The following is a 17,787-nucleotide window of genomic DNA, read 5'->3' as shown; positions in this document are numbered from 1 at the left end:
TTTGGAGTGGTGATGTGGGGGATCGGCAATGAGGATTTGGAGTGGTGCTGTGGGGGATCGGCAATGAGGATTTGGAGTGGTAATGTGGGGGGATCAGCAATGAGGATTGTTTTTATTTAGGTAAGCTCACAAGTCTCATCTTATACTCATCTAGCTTAACCGGGTTGCTGTTTTTTTCCTAGTAAAGAGAACAGTGATTAAGAAAGTAGATAGAAGGGCTTAGGGGGAGAAGAAGAAGGGTGGGGGGTGCTGGGAGGAGACAAACGAGGGCCTGCAGCGGGGATACAAAGTGAATAAATTGTAATAACTGAATATATAAATAAAACTGAATTTAAAAAAAAGAAAGTTGTTATGTAGAACCTCAATTTGACACTTTAAGTACAATAATAAAACTCATGGTTCTTAATTTTTTATTCATAACAAAATTGAATGAAAGGTGATATGAACTCTGCTACTTGGTAAGACTGAGCTCAAAGGTGACGCTGCCCTTTCTTCCTGTAAGAGCTCGCAGGTGATCTAAACACTGAGTTTGTGCCTTTGTTTGGAGAATGGTCAGACCAGTATCTTGTTTACAATCATATGTTCTTGTAATAAATAACGCAAAACTCTTTGCACCTAGTAAAAGTGATTCCTGCCCTTACTGTCACTACTGTTTGAGTTCATCATTGCATGTGTTCAAGAATTCAAAACATTCCTTAATTTGCACATACAGTATGAAATGGTAATGACTGGCTAGTTTAAAAAAGATTCTATGCTCTGTAATTAGACTATCCTACATGAAACAGACATGTTTATGTGACACACATGTTCAAGTCTCTAAATTACATATAGTCACCTAACATTTTTACTACTGCTTTTTTTTTTTTTTGTTTTGCTTTTTGTTTTCAGTTTCCCAATTCAGATTTTAAGGAGACTGTTTTTAATTTACACTTGGGAAGAAGGTAATTTAAACTCTACATATCCTTATGGACCTACAAGTATTTCTTACACACTTCCCAAATTATCTCAAAAATATTTTTATTGAAAACAGATTTTCAAGAACTCCACGAGAAGACCAACAGAGTCAACTAACCTAGGGTGATGGGGGCTTTCAGAGACTGAACCACCAACCAAAGAGCAGGCATGGGTTGAACCTAGGCCCCCAACATGTAAGTAACTAGGGTAACCTAGCAAGTGGACCAGGTGCTGTCTCTGACATGGACTCTATTTTCTGCTTTTGGATCACTTTCCCCTAGCTGGGCTGCCTTGTCTGGCTTGAGCAGAAGAGACTGGATGTTCAGGGGTGGGTTGGTGTAAGGAGGGTACTTCCCTTTTCCGAGGAGGAGAGGAGTCAAAGAGGGAAGAGGGTGGGAGAGTGAGACAGGGAGGAGGAGTGGGAGGGAGTGCATTCAGGATATAAAGTGAATAATTAATTAGTTAATTAAAAAGAAAATAGATTTAAAAATATCGGTTAAAAATCCATTCACACCTGGATATTATAACAGTTTCATCCTGTTGCTGTGACAAAATACCCTGAAAAAACACCTTAGGGAATTAAGGGTTTGTTTGGGCTTAAGGTTCCAGGAAGGTAGAGGCCATCATGGCTGGGAAGACATGGAAAGCAGCAACAGGCAGGGTCAGGAAGCTGAGTGACCTCGTTTTTATCTACACACACAAGAGAGCAAGAAAAAACTGGGCCCAGGCTACAAGCCCTCATAGCTTTCCCCTAGTGTCCTCCAGCAAGACTCCATCTCCTAAAGATTCCATAACCTCCAAACAGTGCCACCGGCTGAGAACCAAGTGTTCAAATTCATGAACATGAGAAACATTTCTCATGCAAACCACCAAAGGTATTCAGCCAGTTTGGGTAGTAGTTGTCTTGTGAGGGTTCAGTCTTCTTTATTTGTGTTTAATGTTCCTCTCTCAGAGAAATTCAAGTATTTGCCACAGCAAATCATCAGAAGCATAGAGCAATTCAAAGAGAAGAACTGAAAATGTCAGTTGATAAATATGTGCAGCGCAGTCCCTCAGTCATTCCATCACCAGAGAGGCCTTTTAAGCTTTTCTGGTGAGATGGATAATCAGTAAGAAAACATCCTTACAACTCAAATCCTGCATCTGTATGTGCTGAGTAAGACAAAGTTTAAGATGGCCCTCTGGAAGGGTAGAAAGGTATGCGCAGAAAGAATTCAAGGTGTTTCAAATTGAAATGTGAAATTTAGCAATCGTTTTATGTGTATGTGTCGCGTTCTCCCACCTTCTCTTTTGCTGTGTTCACTGAAAGCAGAGGTGGGCACGCTGGAAGTGTAGTTAGGTCTGTTCCTCTAGGCACTTGATGAGCTTTCATTTCTGCTTACTAAAATTATACTGAGAGTTTTCCAAGTCTCTTCACTGATAGATACTAAGCTAATTTTACTTGGGGCAATCACACTTATTTTCCCAACAATAACTTCTTTCTTTGAGAGGAGTTTGTGAATGTTGTGGAACAAGGTACAAGTGATTAAAAGTGTGTTTTAATTGAATTGAATTTCACGTCAATTGCATGAGCTCAAAATAAGGAGAGATAAACTCTTTCAGCTTGAAGTTTCTCCAACAAGGTTTTATGTCAGGTATCTTAACTATAGTGCAGGTAAATAAAAGATAAAAGAGTGTTCACACTGGTCAACTTTCCCCTTTCAGAAATCCAACCATTAATAAATAATCACTGTTAGTTCACATTTTCTCTGTCTGGCAAAAACTGAATACAGCTGGTCTGTATTAGAGAAGTGTTTGATGTTAATAAATGACCTTGTATGCATTTTTACAGAAAGATATTAAAAATATGTGTGTATGCATGTGCCTATGTTGTATATGTCTGTGTGTGCTATATGCGTGTCTGTGTGTATAAGTGTACATTTATGTGTTTGTATGTATGTGTGCCTGTCTATAATGTGTATATATGTATATATGTCTGTGTGTATTATATATATGTGTGTCTCTGTGTATATAAGTATGCATGTGCATGTGATAGATCACTGGATATGTACAAAAACTCATGTTTAGAAATGTGTGTCTTTCAGGGAAGGGTTCCGGGGGGGATAAATGGAAATATGAGTACATTTGCAAAGTTAACATTCAGGAAACAATCAGACATTTCTCATGACAAATGTACCTAGTTTTTGAATAACATGTTTACTACTTGAAGTGAAAGTTACCTATTTTTGCTTCAATAAAACTTGTTTATCTTGTTCTACAGCAGCCAAAGGCTCAGAAAAAAAATATTTTCTCAAGAATGTTCTGTTCCGGAAAACAGGGTCATTTAAACAGTTGATAACCTGATGAAGGCTCCAAACATTTGCAGCCTGTACACAGATCAAAGGACTCTGAGCCTTTTGATATTCATATTCATCACCACTGCTGCCTCAAAGAGTACTTGCTTAACTATAGTTTTGTTAAGAAATATGTGTATTCCTTAACTAAATTGAAATAAACATGCATTTTTTCCTGACGGATATACACAGTCTAACATTTCTCAGAAAATATTAAGAACTATGTGGTATCTTTTATTTGAAAATGTATATGTGTGTGTGTATATATCTTATATAAATATATATGTATCTTAAATGACTTTGCATGCATTCTGCAAAATAATCCTTTCCTTTGTATTTCCTGTTATTAGTCAAAATTCAGTGCAGTGAAGAAACATACACACTGTATTTGTCAGGTTTGTGTTACTATAAGAAAATACTTAAAGTAAATAACTTTAAAAAAAGAACATTTTTTTTTATAGGGGGCAGCTTTTGACTTTGGGCCATCAGATGAGGTAGGATCATGGTAGGATCACACAACACAGCAAACCTCTTCATACTCATGTATCTGAAAGCAAAGGAAAGAAGAAAGAAAACAGGGGTCTGGAAACTCCCCAGAAGGCATGTTTTCTGTGCCCTAATAACTCCCCAGGTCCCCACATTTAGCCTCTTGCAGTATTACCACATTGGGGATCAAACCTATGTGCTTCAGCTATAGATCTGAGAGATCCTCTACTAAGAAGACAGGAAGGGGAAAGAAAATAAAGAAAATACCAACATTTGTTTAACAGAATGACTTGATAAGCAGCTGGGACTTCCTCCCTAGTTTGTTCTCATCCTCGATATTTAAAAAGGTGGGGCAGGGAGGAGGGTGGCTGTTTCTACAAGCCCAGCTTTTGCAGCCTATGTGAGACTCCGCTGTCTCTTTTGCTGACACCAGTAGCTGGCAATGACCCAGTCTTCCTCCAAAGCACAGGCACTCTTTGCTACATTGTTGCCATCCTCTCCGCATGTTAGAGAGATATTGTCTACCTATTGAAGCCAGCCTTGCATTTTAACTCCCATGGGAACTTGGGCTAGGGAACTTGGGCTAGGGGAGCCTGGCCAATTTCATCTCATTTTGCTGAATGCCACCTCTGAGCCAGGAACAAAAATGTTACTAGAACCAATGAGTGAATTCATTAGGGTCACAGATCACAAAATAAAGAAACGTTGATTATATTTCCATATACTAGCAATGATTAAATGTGTACCAAAATAAAAATATGTTATCTACAACTGCTAAAAATAAATTTATATGCAAATGTAAAGTAGTATATAAGACTGGTATACTGGGAAGCCAGCAGAAGCAGGCTAGGCGCGTGACCCAAGGCCCATCGTCCACATTCCGAGGAGGCCTGTGAGGCACCGGAGCGGGTCTCGGCTCAGAGACCTTTCTGCTCGCTCCCCATTGCCTGGCCAGCCTGGATAAGGAACAGTGAGCCCAGCAGACACAGTGAGAGCTAGGCTCAGGGCCGAAGCCCCGTCATCCCCCAACCCAAGCCAGCCTGTAGGGCACCTGAGCAGCTCTCAGCTCAGAGGCTTTCCACCTGCTTCCAGCTGGCTGCCCCACCTGGGACACATAGAGTGAACCAAGTGAAAGATCCACCGGGCCGGTGAGCACCAGAGTCAACCTTGTGGTTGGAAGCAAGCTAAAGAACACAAACAACAAAACTCAGGGCCATATGGCTCCTCCAGAAGCCAGTGGTCCTATCCTACCATGGCAAGCCCTAGAGATACTCCCACACCCAGAGTGCAAGAAAAAGATTTTAACTTTGAGGTTATTAAAATGATAGAGGCTTTAAAAGAGGAGAATAAAGCTTTAAATGAGCACAGGAAAATATAATCAAACAGATCTCTTAAAGAAATACAGGGGACTACAATCAAACAGGATAAGGAAATGAATAAAACTGTTCAAGACTTAAAAATGAAGCTAGAAGCAATTTTAAAAAAACACAGTCTGAGGCAATTCTGGAGAAGGAAAACCTAGGGAAGAGGGCAAGAGCTATAGGCCTAAGCATCACCAACAGAATACAAGAGATGGAAAAGAGACTCTCAGGGATAGAAAATACAATTGAAGAAACCGACAGCAGGCAAAGAAAATGTTAAATCTAAAAAGCTCATGACACAGAACATTGAAGAAATCTGGGACACGATGAAAATACCAAACCTAATAATAACAGAAATAGAAGAAGATTCTTAGGTTCAAGTCCCAGAAAATATTTTCAGCAAAATCATAGAAGAAAACTTCCCAAACCTAAAGAAAGAGAGGCCTGTAAACACACAAGAAGCTTACAGAATGCCAAGTAGAAAGAAGCAGAAAAGGACATCACACCGCCACATCATAATCAAAACGTTATATGTGGAGGGGGATCTAACATGGCGGCGCCAGGAGGACACTGCGTCTGAGGAGAAGGACAGCAGTGTCAGTACAGAAACCAGGAGACTGAACTCTGGGCCCTAAAACAACAGCGATCGCGTTTCCCAGGTGAGAGGAAACTCCATGGTGTGGGAATCAGTCAGGTCCACTCTCAGGTCACCCAGCCAGAACCCGGAAGAGATCCCAGGTGGTGCAGGCACTTGGTTGCCGGACCTGAGCCACACGCCTGCATGTCCTGATCACCTTCCCAGGCTGAACGGTGGGCACAAAAGCACCAGAGACTGGGAGTCCCAGTTGTGAGAAAACCCCACAGGGAAGGAAGGAAACAGGACTGACCTCAGGTCACCCAGTCTATCCCTGGAAAAGGTCCTGCAGACAGGCGGGCAGACGTCACCATCCCTGAGCTGGGCTCCAGCCAACAGCACAGAGACCTGCTGTGCGCCCTACTCTCCATCACAGACAGAACTGTGCACCCCAGAACAGCAGAGACTGGCTTTCCTTGTTAGGAGGAAACCCCACAAGGAAGGAAGCAAATGGGCACTGACTTCAGGTCACCCAATATATCCCTGGAAAAGGTCCTGCAGACCGGCGGGCACATGCCACCAGCCCAGAGGCCTGCTGCACCTGACTCTCCATCACAGACAGAACAATGCACCTCAGGGCACCAGAGACTGAGAGTCCCTGTTGGGGGGGGGGGGAATCACCACAGGGAGGGAGACAGCTTAGAGCACTCAGCCGACACACCCCCACACCAGCACACATGGAAAAGTTCCCAGGAAAAGGACCCAAGTTCCTGCCCAGTCACCAGCTTGGAGCCACCACCCACCAGTGCCTGCATGCTCTACGCACCACCCCAACCACCACAGACTGAGCCTTCATGTTGGGAGAAAACCCCATGGTGGGGGAAACATCTGGCTCTACCTCAGGACACCTCGCTCCAGAAAAGTTTCTGGCTATCCACAGGCTCCTGACTCTAGCCTTGAGTTGCACGCATGAGAGCAGAGCTCACCTACCATGACTACTGCTTGGGTACTGGGGCACAGAGCCCCAACCTCAGACCTACAGAAGTCTGGTATCCCAGAGATCAACCCCCAGATAATGTTCCAAGGGGCAACCAGTTATCCCTAATTAAACTGACCAAACCACAGGGCACCCAGGTTACAGCAGCAGCTACTAAATTTACAGCAAGAAACCCAGAAGCAGGGCAGCTATCTCCAGGACTTCTCCAGGTGAGAGGAGACCCCTCTTGACTAACAAGGACCACAGTTACCTCTCAGGCCTATAGGTGTGAGGTGAGCTGTGGCAATTCCTGAAAAACACCCGCCATTCAGTGACCATACCCATAAAGCTGAGTAGGCCTCCTTCAGGAAAAACCATCTTCCTGCCAAGGGGATTCTCTCTAACACAGGGTTCTAGGAACCACCAGAAACTAACACCCAACACCTAAGATAGCCCAATGGGTAGAGGCCAGTGTAAATGCTCAACCAACAAAAGACAGAGCAAAATGCAATCTCCAGAACCCAGTTATACAGGGGAAAGCAGCCCCAGACACCCAGCACAACTGAAATTCAAGAAGATGACCTAACATCTATGCTTATGAAGAGGATAATAGAGGAAAAAAATAAAATGTGCATAAAGAACTAGAGGAAGATAAAGACAAACAGATTATAGCCAGCTGTAAAGAAATAGAGAAAGATAAAGACAAACAGATTATGGTCATCCATAAAAATATAGAGAAAGATAAAATCAAACAGATTATGGCCATATGTAAAGAAATGCAGGAAGTTGCAGCCAAACACTTTGTGGCCTTTAGAGAGGAAATACTTAAATCACTGAAAGAAATAAAAGAAACAGAGGATTGTTCAAACAAACAGCTGAAGGAATTGAAGGAAAAACAGGAAAATACAGTCAGACAGGTGAAGGAAATCAACAAAACAGCTCAAGATCTGAGGATAGAATTGGAAAAATTAAAGAAAATGCAAATGGAGGAAATTTTGGAGAGAAAGAACTTAGGGAAGAAAACAGGAAATACAGAGGTAAACATAACCAAAAGACCACAAGAGATGGAAGAAAGAATCTCAAGTGTGGAAGATACAATGGAAGAAATTGGTGTATCCGTCAAAGAAAATGTTAAATCCAAAAAATTCCTGACACAGACCATCCAAGAAATCCAAGACAACATGAAAAGACAAAACCTAAGAATAATAGGAATAGAGGAAAAAGAAGATTCCTTCCTCCAAGGCCCAGAAAATATTTTCAACAAAATCATTGAAGAAAATTTCCCCAACATAAAGGAGAGGCCAATAAGAATACATGAGGCCTACAGAACACCCAATAAATTAGACCAGAAAAGAAAATCCTCCTGCCACGTAATAATCAAAACAGTAAGTATACAAAACAAAGAAAAAAATACTAAAAGCTGCAAGGGAAAGGGGCCAAGTAACATATAATGGCAAACCCATCAGAATCACACCTGACTTTTCAACAGAGACTATGAAAGCCAGAAGGGCCTGGATGGACATCATGCAGACCCTAAGAGAATACAAATGTCGGCCCAGGCTACTATACCCAGCAAAACTCTCAGTCCTCAAAGACGGAGAAAACAAGATATTTAATGACAAAAACAAATTTCAATACAAATCAGCATTACAGAAGACACTACAAGGAAAATACAGCCCAAGAAAACTAACTGCTGTCAGGTAAATACAGGAAATAATTAACTTCACTATAGCAAAACAAAAAATAACCAAGCACACAAACTTGCTACCACAGCCGACATCAAAATCAAAGGATCTAACAGCCACTTGTCATTAATCTCTCTCAACATCACTGGACAAATTCTCCAATAAAAAGACATAGACTAATGAAAAGGATGCATAAACAAGACTTGAAAATCTGTTGCATACAAGAAATACACCTAAGTCACAAAGACATTACCTGAGGGTAAAGGGCAGGAAGACAGTTTTCCAAGCCAATAGACCCAAGAATCAAGCAGGAGTAGCCATTCTAATAGCTGATAAAATAGACTTTCAACCAAAATTAATCAAAAGATATGGGGAAGGACACTTCATACTCATCAAGGGAAAATTCCACCAGGAAGACATCACAATCCTGAACATCTATGCCCCAAATACAAGAGCACCCACATTTGTAAAAGAAACATTAATAAAACTTAAACCACACATAGATTCCAACACATTAATAGTGGGAGACTTTAACACCCCACTCTCAACAAAGGACAGATCAACAAACAGAAAATAAACAAAGAAACAATGTCTCTAACAGAGGTCATGAATCAAATGGACTAACAGACACCTACAGAACTTTACATCCAAACAAACGAATTTACCTTCTTCTCAGCAACTCATGGAACCTTCTCTAAAATAGACCATATGGTTGGTCACAAAGCAAGCCTCAACAGATACAAGAAGATTGAAATAATCCCTGTATCCTATCTGATCACCATGGAATAAAGCTGGACCTCAACAATTACAGAAATAGCAAAAAGCCTACACACACATGGAAACTGAACAACTCACTACTAAATGACAGCTGGGTCAAGAAAGAAATAAAGAAAGAAATTAAAATCTTCCTAGAATTCAATGAAAATGAAGGCAAAACATACCCAAACTTATGGAACACAATGAAAGCAGTGCTAAGAGAAAAGTTCATAGCACTAAGTGCCTTCAAGAAGAAATTCAAGACATCTCATTCAAGCAACTTAATGGCTCACCTAAAAGCCCTAGAAAAAAAATAAGCAGAAACACCAAAAAGGAGTACATGGCTGGAAATAATCAAACTCAGGGCTGAAATCAATCAATTAGAAACAAATAAAACAATTCAAAGAATCAATGAAACCAAGAGCTGGTTCTTTGAGAAAATCAACAAAATAGACAAACCCTTAGCCAAACTAACCAAAAGGCAGAGAGACATTATCCAAATTAACAAAATCAGAAATGAAAAGGAGGACATAACAACAGTCTCTGAGGAAATCCAAACAATCATTAGGACTTACTTCAAAAGTCTATACGCCACAAAATTTGAAAATCTAAATAAAATAGATAATTTTCTTGATTGATTCCACTTACTAAAGCTGAATCAAGACGAGGTAAATCAATTAGATAGTCCTATAGCCCCTAAGGAAATAGAAGCAGTCATCGAAAGTCTCCCATCTAAAAAAAAGCCAGGACCAGATGGTTTCAGTGCAGAATTCTACCAGAACTTCAAAGAAGAGCTAACTTCAGTTCTCATCAAACTATTCCACAAAATATAAACAGAAGGAATGCTACCAAACTCATTCTATGAAGCCACAGTCACCTTGGTACCTAAACCTCACAAAGACCCAACAAAGAAAGAGAATTTCAGGCCAATCTCCCTTATTAACATTGATGCAAAAATACTCAACAAAATACTTGCAAATCAAATACAAGAACACTTCAAAGATATCATCCACTATGGCCAAATAGGCTTCATCCCAGGTATTCGGGGGTGGTTCAATATACGAAAATCCATTATGATGATCCACCATATAAACAAACTGAAAGAAAAAAAACCACATGACAATATCCCTAGATGCTGAAAAAGCATTTGACAAAATCCAACATCCATTCATGTTTAAAATATTGGAGCGATCAGGGATACAAGGCATATACCTAAACATAGTAAAGGCAATATACAGCAAGCCTATAGCCAACATCAAACTAAAAAGAGAGAAACTTAAAGCAATCCCACTGAAATCATGGACAAGGCAAAGCTGCCCACCCTCTCCATATCTCTTCAACATAATTCTGGAAGTCCTAGCTAGAGAAATAAGACAGTTGACGGAGATTAAGGGGATACAAATTGGAGAGGAAGAAGTCAAAGTATCACTATTTGCAGATGATATGTTAGTATAAGTGAGTGACCCCAAAAACTCTACCAGGGAACTCCTACAGCTGATAAACACCTACAGCAAAGTGGCTAGATGCAAAATTAACTCAAAAACATCAGTAGCTCTCTTTTATACAAAAGACAAAAGGGCTGAGAATGAAATTAGGAAAACAACACTTCACAATAGCCACAAAAGCCATAAAGTAGCTTGGTGTGATCCTAACCAAGCAAGTCAAAGATCTGTATACAAAAAAATGTTAAGTCTCTGAAGAAAGAATTAGAAGAAGATATGAGAAGATGGAAAGATCTCCCATGCTCATGGCTTGGCAGGATTAACATAGTAAAAATGGCCATTTTACCAAAAGCAATCTACAGATTCATTGCAATTCCCATCAAATTACCAACACAATTCTTTTTTTTTAATTTAATTTTATTTTTTATTGTTAGTTACATTTTATTAACTCTGTATCCCAGCTATATCCTGCTCCCTTATTCTCTCCCAATCCCACCCTCCCTCCCTCATCTCCTCCCTACCCCTTTCCAAGTCCACTCGTTGGGGAGGACCTCCTCCCCTTTCATCTGACCCTGTTTTATCAGGTATCTTCAGGACTGGCTGCAAAGTCCCTCTCTGTGGCCTAGCAGGACTGCTCCTCCCTTGGGGGGTGGGGAGGTCAAAGAGCCTGCCATTGAGTTCATGTCAGAAATACACCCTGTTCCCCTTACTATGGGAAACCAATTGGTTTCTGAGCTACCATGGACTTCATCTGAGCGAAGGTTCTAGGTTATATCCATACATGATCCTTGGTGGTATGTCAGTCTCAGAAAAGACCCCTGTGCTAGATATATTTGGTCCTCGTGGGGCTCCTATCCTTTCCACATCATACTAACTCCCCTTCTGCCGAAGGTTTGGTTATGAGTCTTAGTATCTGCTTTGAAACACTGCTAGGTAGAGTCTTTTAGATGTGTTCTGCGGTAGACTCCTGTCATATGTCCAATGCACATCCCATTTGTCTTTCTAAGTGAGGATTGACCATCTTACCCCATGTCTGCTTTCTTGTTTATCTTCTTTAGGTGTATAGATTTCATTATGTTTATCATATCTTGTAGGTCTATATAAGCAAGTATATTCCATGTTTGTCTTTCTCCTTTTGGGATACTTCATTCAGAATTATCTTTTCTAGATCCCACCATTTGCCTGCAAATTTCATGATTTCCTCCTTTTTGATTGCTGAGTAGTATTCCATTGTGCAAAAATACCACAATTTCTGTACCCATTTCCGTTGATAGACATCTGGTTTGTTTCCAGGTTCTGACTATTACAAATAAAGCTGTTCCAAACATGGTTGAACAAATGTCCTTGTTGTGTACTTGAGCAAATTTTGGGTATTACCTAGCAGTGGTATAGCTGGGTCTTGAGGAAGCACTATTCCTGATTATCTGAGAAAGCGCCAGATTGCTTCCAAAGTGGTTGTACCAGTTTACATTCCCACCAGCAGTGGAGGAGGGTTCCCCTTTCTCCACAACCTCTCCAGCATGTGTTGTCCCTTGAGTTTTTCATCTTAGCCATTCTGATGGGTGTAAGGTGAAATCTCAGGGTCATTTTGATTTGCATTTCCCTAATGGCTAATGAGGTTGAGCATTTCTTAAGTGTTTCTCTGCCATTTGATATTCCTCTATTGAGAATTCTGTTTAGCTATGTTCCCCATTTTTCAATTGGATTACTTGGTTTGTTGCTTTTCAGCTTCTTAATTCTTTGTATATACTGGATATTAGTCCTCTGTTAGATAAAGGTTTGGTGAAGATTCTTACCCAATCTCTAGGCATTCATTTTGTTTTGATGACGGTGTCCTTTGTTTTACAGAAGCTTTTCAGCTTCATGAGGTCCCATTTATTGATTGTTGCTCTTAGAGCCTGTGCTGTTGGTGTTCTGTTTAGGAAGTTGTCTCCTGTGCCAATGAGTTCTAGCCTGTTTTCCCCTTTTTCTTCATTCTTTAAAGACCTTGAAAGAGAAATTCTCAGCTTCATATGGAATAACAAGAAACCCAGAATTGCTAAAATAATCCTCTACAATAAAAATCTTCTGAGGTATCTCCATCCCTGATTCCACAAAATAGAAACTGAAAGAACATTGCCAGATTTATTTTGTGAAACCATAGTCACCCTGATACCTAAACTACAGGAAGCAAAAAAAAAAAAAAAAAAAAAAAAAAAAAAAGAATTTCAGACCAACTTCACTCATCAACATCAATGCAAAAATACTCAATAAAACGCTCGCAAACTGAATTTAAGAACACAGCAAGTACATCACCAACCATGATCAAGTTGGCTTCATCCCAAGGATGCAGGGATGGTTCAACATATGAAAATCCATCAATGTCATCCACCATATAGACAAACTCAAAGAAAGAAAATCACATGATCATCTCCTTAGATACATAAAAAGCTTTTGACTGATCCAGCACCACTTTATGATGAAAGTCATGCAGAGATCAAGGATAGAAGGCTCATATCTAAATATAATCAATGCTTAATACTGCAAGCTGATTGCCAACCTCAAATTAAATTAAAAGGAACTAAAAAAATTCCACTAAAGTCAGGGACAAGACAAGGCTGCCCACTCTCTCCATAGCTTTTCGACAAGTATTTGAAGTTCTAGCTAGACAACTAAAGGAGATGAAGGGCGTACAAGTTGGAAAGGAAGAACTCAATTATTGCTATTTGTATATGATATGATAGTGTATGTAAGTGACCTCCAAAAATTTTACCAGAGCACTCCTAAAGCTGATAAATAGCTTCAGCAAACTGGCTGGACACAGATTAATCAAAAAAGAAATCAGTACACAAATGACAAAAGGGATGAGATAGAAATTAGGGAAACTACAACCTTCACAAAAGCCACAAGTAATATAAGGTATGTTGCTATAACTCTAACTAAGCAAGTGAAAGACTTGTATGAAAAAACCTTCAATTCTCTGAAGAAAGAAATTGAAGAAGAAATCAGAAGATGAAAAGATGTTCCATGCTCATGGATCAGTAGGATTAACATAGTAAATATGTCCATCTTACCAAAAGCAATCTACAGAATCCATGCAATCCCCATGAAAATAGCAACATAATTAGTTACAGACCTTGAAAGAACAATTGTAAACCTTATATGGAAAAACAAGCAAACAAACAAAAACAGAATAGCTAAAACAATCCTATACAATAAAAGATCTTCTGGAGGTATCTCTATCCCTGACTTCAAAGTATACTATAGACCAATAGTAATAAACATTGCATGGTACCAGCATAGAAATAGACTGGTTGATTAAAAAATCAAATTAAATATCCGGTAATAAACCCGTGTACCCATTGTCACTTGATTTTTGACAAAGGTGCCAAAAGCATAAAATGGAAAAAAGACAGCGTCTTCAACAAATGATGCTGGTCTAACTGGATGTCTACACATAGGAGAACACAAATAGACCCATATTTATCACCCTACACAAAACTCAAGTCCAAGAGCATTAAAGACTTCAACATAAAACCGGATACACTAAACATAATAGAAGAGAAAGTGGGGACAGCCTTTAACTCATTGGCACAGGAGACAACTTCCTGAACAGAACACTAATAGCTCAGGCACCATGATCAACAATTAATAAATGGGACCTCATGAAACTGAAAAGCTTCTGTGAGAAAAAAAAAAAGACACTGTCAATAGAACAAAATTGCAGCCTACAATTTGGAAAAAGACCTTCACCAACCCTACAGAGGGCTAATATCCAAAATATTTAAAGAACTCAAGAAATTAAATATCAACAAACCAAATAATCCAAATACAAAATGGAGTACAGAGCTAAACAGAGAATTCTTAACAGAACATTTTCAAAAGTCCAAGAAGCACTTAAAGAAATGTTCAAAGTCCTTAGTCATCAGGGAAATGCAAATCAAAACGACTTTGAGGTTCCATCTCACACCAGTCACAAAAGCTAAGATCAAAATTTCAAGTGACAGCACATATTGGAGAGGATGTGGAGAAAGGAGAACACATCTCCATTGCTGGTGGGAGTGTAAACATGTACAACCACTTTGGAAATCAATCTGGTACTTCCTTAGAATTTTGGGAATAACTTTGGCTCAAGACCCAGCTATACTTCTCCTGGGTATATACCCAAAAGACACTCTGCCATAGAACAGGGACGCTTGCTTAACCATGTTCATAGCAGCTTCATTAGTAACATCCAGAATCTGGAAATAACCTTGATGTCCCTCAGCTGAAGAATAGATAAAGAAACTGTGGCACGTTTACACAAGCTTTTAAAAACAAAGAAGTCGGTACCTTCCTACGAGTGCGACCTGGAGTCTCAGTATCTTGTGCTTTCTTCTTTGGTTTACAACCATTATCTTTCACTGCCTTTTTTGTTTGTTTGTTTGTTTGTTTGTTTTTTGTTTTTTTGTTATTTATTTTCCCCATTTCTGGAGTCTTTGCGAAAGATGTGCTCCACTGACTAGAAATCTGGCATTCTATGTCTTCCTCGCTCTTCTGTGCTGCTGCACTTCATTTACTCTTCGTATAACTTCTTAACCACTCAGAGGAAGGCACCGATTCCTCCTTTTCCAGAACATCTGCCAGCAGTGAACCTGATCCACCGAGATGTTCTGTGAACGTGGTGCCAAGAGATGAAGCTGAGCTTCAAAGGCCAGAAATTAGAGGCTTATAAATGGCTCCTTGCAGGGGCTTTCCCAGAGTAAATGCCCTAATTGAAGAATGTTCCTGACTCACCAAAAGAGGCCACGATGAAGACATCTGGGAAAAAAAATGAAGACAGAGGAGGCGGGAGAGCTGTGTTCTCAGGTGACATTTCCCCTTGAAGTGGCCCCTGTGCCAGAGGAACAGGTACCTGCCCTGACTTTCCCTCCTGTTTTCTGTGAGGAAGTCAGTACTACTGTTGTCACTATGACTGCCTCTGAGGCAGTGTGGACGTCTTGGGCCAGATATGCAGCCAACGCTGGAGGGTCGAGGCAGTGCTGACCCCTGCCACACCAGAGACCCATGGGGAAATGTGCTGGGTGGTTCATGGGAGAAGCTTTTCTTCGGAACCACGTGGTTGGGTTCGGCTGCATTTCCATGCCGGACAAGCCTGGGTTTCTGATAAGAAATAGGAAGTGATTGCACTCTTCCTGCTTCCAGCCTGTACATTTCCACCTCCATACCAGGGGGACAATATGCTATGCCCCAAGTGTGTTCACAAGGTCTTAACTAAGAGCCTCCAAGGGTAAAGGAGGATCTCTTAGGTTTGGGCTAGCTACTGGCATCACCCAGAGAACTACAGCCCACAGAAGTGCTGCCGACCCTGAAGCCCATCCCTGCCTTTGAAGGAGCCCATCTCACTCAGAAATTATGGGACATAGTTGGTTAAGTATAAGCAGCTTTGAAAAAGAGTCAGTGAGGCCACGAAAACACAGGTCCACCTGTGCTCTGCTCTCGAACACTGGCAGTAGCCTTCTGCTCTTGCATGAAGATAAGAAAGCATCCTGCTTGTTTTGCTGCAAGCAGGTCCTGGGGCAGGAAATGACATCTCCTGTCAGCAACACAGCAGTCATAGACAGGTCAGCAGCCAGCTGTAAGGACTTAGCTTTGCCTGTAGCCTCCAAGCGCCTTCTTCCCTGGGTTGGGTTAGGTTGTGTTGTTAGTGTTTAGTGTTTGGATTTGTTTTTTCTGTTGTTGCAAAAGAATACACCAATTTTGGTTTGTGGCTTTTGAAAAAACAAACAAACAAATAAACAAAACAAAGACAAAAAAATCATGAAATGTACAGGCAAACGAATGGAACTAGAGAAGATCATCGTGAGTAGGGTAATCCAGACCGTAGTAGAGGATAGGCACAGACCAAAAGAAGATAATAAGGAGGACCCAAGTGAGGATGCATGAATCTCATTCAGAAAAGGAGATAGAATAGACAGAGGACATGGCTAAAGTGAGAGAACAAGGTAAGAGGGGGAGCATAGAGAGTTAAGAGGGTGGAGATCAGACCTGGGGAGAGAAAGGGTGAGAGGACAGAGGCCTGTAGAGAAAGGAGAAGCTGAGGGTGGGGTATCTTTATGACAAGCTGGAGACCTAAGTAAGGATAGGCTCCTGGAATAATATGAGGGAAATTCAAGGAGAGACTCCTAGTAGCAGAGGCCATAGAGACTGAAGAGGACATCCTTTAATTCCTAGTAAAGTCTCCTAGTAAAGGGTAGGAAACACCCACCCACCCACAAAAGTTTTGACCCAAAATTGACCCTGTCTATAAGATGTGCAGGAACAAAGATAGAACAGATAGAGCAGAGATTGAGGAAATGCCCATCCAATGCCTGGCCCAACCAAAGAAAGACCCACCTTATAAGAGAGTGCTAACTCCTCACACTATGAACGATGCTCTGCTAAGCCTGTCAGAGCTGTCCTCTGAGAGGTGCTACCCAGCAGTGCCTCAAAACAGATGCTGAGACTCACAGCCAAACACTGGGTGATGCATAGAGAGTCTTGTGGAAAAGTAGGAGGAAAGAGAAAAGGACCTGGAGGTGACAGGAACACCACATGGAGACCAAGAGAGCCAACTAAACAGGGCCCAGAGGGGCTTGCTGAGACTGAGACATCAACCAAGGATCATGTATTAACTGGACCTAGGCCCCCTACAAAGATGTAGCAGATGGGCAGCTTAGACTTCATGTGGGTCCTCTAGTAAGGGAAGTGGGGACTGCATGGAACAAGGACTCACTAGGCAGCGCTTAGATCACTTCCCCTGTGGGACTGCCTTGCCAGGCCACAGAGAAAGAGGACAAGCTCAGTCCTAATGCACCGTGATGAGCTATGCTGGATGGGAAAGGGAGGGGAAGAGGGAAGGGGCTACAAGGATATAAAGTGAATAAAATAAATAAATAAAATAAAATAAAATTGAAAAAAAAGTCTTGTATACTGAAAATTATGTAACGCCAATGAAGGAAAGACGTCTAGATAATTGGAAAATCAACCAGTTTGGGGATTAAAAATTTAACACTGTAGAACTTGATCCTCTTCATTTATATACATTTGACAGAATACTAGCAAAATAATTTTACTATTTTTGGTTATATGGGTAAATTTTTTGTGAAATATTTTAACAAAGAGTGAAAGAAATAGGACAATTAAAACAATTATAAAAACTAAGAGAACAGTGTCAAGAATCATTTTGCCCAGTTTCAAGATTTATTTTATGTATCTCATAG

At 40.6% G+C, this 17,787-nt stretch overlaps 1 pseudogene; it reads left to right on the top strand.

Annotated features, from left to right (window-relative positions):
* Positions 1-15,819, top strand: part of LOC129677913 (developmental pluripotency-associated protein 4-like) — an 18,511-nt pseudogene extending 2,692 nt beyond the window's left edge.
* Positions 15,820-17,787: the final 1,968 nt, after the last annotated feature.

The sequence above is a fragment of the Psammomys obesus genome, unplaced genomic scaffold, assembly GCF_907164565.1.
Source record: "Psammomys obesus unplaced genomic scaffold, mPsaObe1.curated_primary_1811, whole genome shotgun sequence".
In the NCBI taxonomy this organism is placed as follows: Eukaryota; Metazoa; Chordata; class Mammalia; order Rodentia; family Muridae; genus Psammomys; species Psammomys obesus.
Note: the sequence above shows the minus strand (reverse complement) of the source record. Positions and strands in the feature narration are given on the sequence as shown.